A 3,586-nucleotide genomic window follows, 5' to 3' on the forward strand; every position below is an offset into this window, starting at 1 on the left:
TTTTTATTAATTTTTAGTTTACTTTTATAAAAATACGCTTTTGTAAAAATACGTTTTAAATATACGAAAACATAAAAAGAAAAGAAAAACAAAATATTTATATATTTTTAATAGTTTGTTATATATATATATAAAATTATAAAGTTTCTTTATTTTTATTTTAGTTTTTAAAATTAAATTTTTATTTAAGTTATATAAATATTATATATATATTTAAAACAGAAAACTGAAAAAAAAATATATAAAAACCACGAGGCCCGGTACTGTAGCAGCCCAACTCTGGCCCGAAACCTTAGCTCATGCGATCGCATGAGCCCGAAGGCAAAACTTCATGCGATCGCATGATCGTACCTGACACGCCACAGTTTGACCTAATCCAGCATTAATTACGGAGTATATTATTATTATTATTATTATTATTATTATTATTATTATTATTATTATTATTATTATTATTTAATTAAACCCTAATTAGGTTTTTATTTATTTACTATTTAGTTTAGTTTTATTAATTAATTTGTATTTTTAGTTTATTAGTTTTATTAAATATATTAAATTAATACTTTTATAAAATAAATAATATAAAAATAATATTTTTATAAAATTGTACTTTTTACAACTTTAAGTTTTATTTTTATATTTTGTATCTTTTTATTTGTTTTAGCGTAAGTTTTGTATTTTTCGCTCGTAATTACTTTTAAGATATAGTTTTTGCCATAGTTATTTTTTATTTCTAGATTTTTACGCTTTGCCGTAAAATCCCTTAAGTGCTTTTTCTTTAGACTAAGATTTAAGTGCTTTAGAATTTTGCGACGCCGTTTTTATATTTTAGTACCTTTTTAAGTTATTGCCATTTGGGATATAGTTTTTCTTTTAAGCTTTAATATTTTTAGACGTAACTTTTAATTCTTAGTTTTTAGTTCCTTTTTAAGTTTCAACGCGCTACGTTCTTTTTATTATTTTTTGACGCCTTTTATTTTTTGACGTTTTTCGACGCGCTCTTTTTCTTTTTTATTTTTCACCGCTCTAGTTTTTAGGACTTAGATTTTTTTCTATTTCTTCCCTAAAAGTTCTTTAAATTTCAACGAAAAATTATTTTAAGCGGTTGAATTGATAGACATCCAAATTTTCTGTTTCGTAGTAATAGTTGGATTTGTTAGTGGCTGAGTTGTGAGCTTCCGATTTAAAGGGTTCTGGCTCCTTGCTGCATCTATTGGCTATTCAAAACGTGGGCAAAAGTAGAAAAGTCTATTAATTTGATAACTTATATAATTTTTATTTTTATAACTAATAGGATATTCAGTGAATGCACCGAGCAAAACGTTCACCACCTTTTGTACGTTCACCACCTGTAACTAGATCAAGACATCTAGCAAATATTGTCGCCGTTGATTTTTCTTTAGAATCGTCATCCAGTCGACCAAGTACTCCAATTCAAATTTCTGATAATCCATTTTTTGAACCCGGCCTCACAATTGAGAATCCGGAGAATATTCAGGGACAATTCAGAGATCCTGAACCATTAATCTTTCCTCCGGAACCACCAATCATTCAAACAGAGATTGTTGAGGAACCAACCATTAAATCAGAATCATATAGTGATTCAGATTCAACAAATTCAATCATGGAAAATCTGGAACCTCTAAGTATGGAAGACCGAATGAGAGCTAAACGCACTGGCCAAGGTCACGCAATTACTCAACCTGACATAAATGCGCCAGATTATGAAATCAAAGGACAAATCCTACACATGGTAACTAATCAATGCCAATTTAGTGGTGCGCCGAAGGAGGATCCAAATGAACATCTTCGAACCTTTAATAGGATCTGCACTCTATTTAAAATCCGAGAAGTGGAGGAAGAACATATATATCTCATGTTATTTCCCTGGACTTTAAAGGTAGAAGCCAAAGATTGGTTGGAATCGTTACCTGAAGGGGCGATTGATACATGGGATGTTTTAGTTGAAAAATTTCTTAAACAATTCTTTCCGGCATCTAAAGCCGTGAGACTTCAAGGAGAAATTGTTACATTCACACAAAAACCAAATGAAACTTTATATGAAGCATGGACCAGATTTGGAAAGTTATTAAGAGGATGTCCGCAACATGGTTTAGACACCTGTCAGATAGTACAAATATTCTACCAAGGATGCGACATCACTACATGAAAAGACATTGATATAGCAGCTGGTGGTTCCATTATGAAGAAAACAGCAACTGACGCTTACAAAATTATTGATAACACTGCTTCCCACTCACATGAGTGGCACCAAGAAAAAGATATCATTAGATCATCTAAAGCAGCTAGAGCCGATTCTAGCCATGACTTCGATTCCATTTCGCAAAGATAGATGCTGTCGAGAGACGAATGGAAAAGATGACTAAAGATATTCACTCAATACGAATTAGTTGTGAGCAGTGTGGAGAACCACATTTAACAAAAGATTGTATCAGTATTGAACTAACAATGGAACAAAGAGAGAATGTTTCATACATAAACCAAAGGCCTGGAAATAATTATCAGAATAATTATCAACCGCCAAGACCCATCTACAATCAAAACCAGAACTATAACCGAAATGTTCCATACAACAACCAACAAGGTCCTAGCAATTAACAAGTATCCAACAATACTTACAACCAGCAAAGACCTATTTTTCAAAACAAACCACTACAAACCGATGATAAAAAACCAAATTTAGAAGATATGATGTCGAAGCTAGTTGAATCTCAAACTCAATTTTTCACATCTCAGAAACAAACCAATGAACAAAATGCTCAAGCATTTAGAAATCAACAAGCTTCTATTCAAAATTTGGAACAAGAAGTGAGCAACCTAGCAAGGTTGATAGGTGAAAGAAAACTGGGAAGTCTACCTAGTGAAACAAATGCTAACCCCCGGAATGAAACAGCTAAAGCCATTACCACAAGAAGTGGTATTACACTTAAACCACCTGAAATACCTGTAATTTCTGATGAAGCTATTCCTACTCCACAAGAACCACAATCTGAACAAGATAAGGAAAAAAAACCGGTAGTTGAAAAGGTTAATGAAGATAACACAGTTAAGGCTAAACCTTATGTTAAACCATACCAACCACCACTTCCTTACCCAAGTAAAATGAGAAAAGAGAGACTTGAAGCCGAGCAATCCAAATTCTTAGATATGTTTAAACAGATAAATGTTAATCTTCCTTTCATTGATGTGATTTCAGGAATGCCTAGATATGCTAAATTTTTGAAAGATCTAATCACAAATAGAAAGAAAATGGAAGAACTCTCGACTGTTACTATGAATGCTAATTGTTCTGCAGTACTTTTGAATAAGATACCAGAAAAATTATCAGATCCAGGAAGTTTCACAATTCCATATTTTCTGGGTAGTCTTGATTCAATAAAAGCATTGGCAGACTTAGGTGATAGTATAAATTTAATGTCGTATTCACTATACGCTAAACTAGACCTTGGAGAATTGAAACCAACACGAATAAGCATACAACTAGCCGATCGATCAGTAAAATATCCTAGAGGGATAATGGAGAACATGCTAGTTAAAGTTGGTACTTTAGTATTTCTAGTAGATT

The 3,586-nt window shown here is 31.9% G+C and overlaps 1 non-coding gene across 1 annotated transcript; it reads right to left on the reverse strand.

The window, feature by feature from the left end:
* Positions 1-2,008: 2,008 nt before the first annotated feature.
* Positions 2,009-2,115, reverse strand: LOC139903460 (small nucleolar RNA R71). The gene has a single exon (XR_011778277.1). It is a non-coding gene; the product is annotated as a small nucleolar RNA R71 (small nucleolar RNA).
* Positions 2,116-3,586: the final 1,471 nt, after the last annotated feature.

Source organism: Rutidosis leptorrhynchoides, chromosome 3 (assembly GCF_046630445.1).
Source record: "Rutidosis leptorrhynchoides isolate AG116_Rl617_1_P2 chromosome 3, CSIRO_AGI_Rlap_v1, whole genome shotgun sequence".
NCBI classification, from domain to species: Eukaryota; Viridiplantae; Streptophyta; class Magnoliopsida; order Asterales; family Asteraceae; genus Rutidosis; species Rutidosis leptorrhynchoides.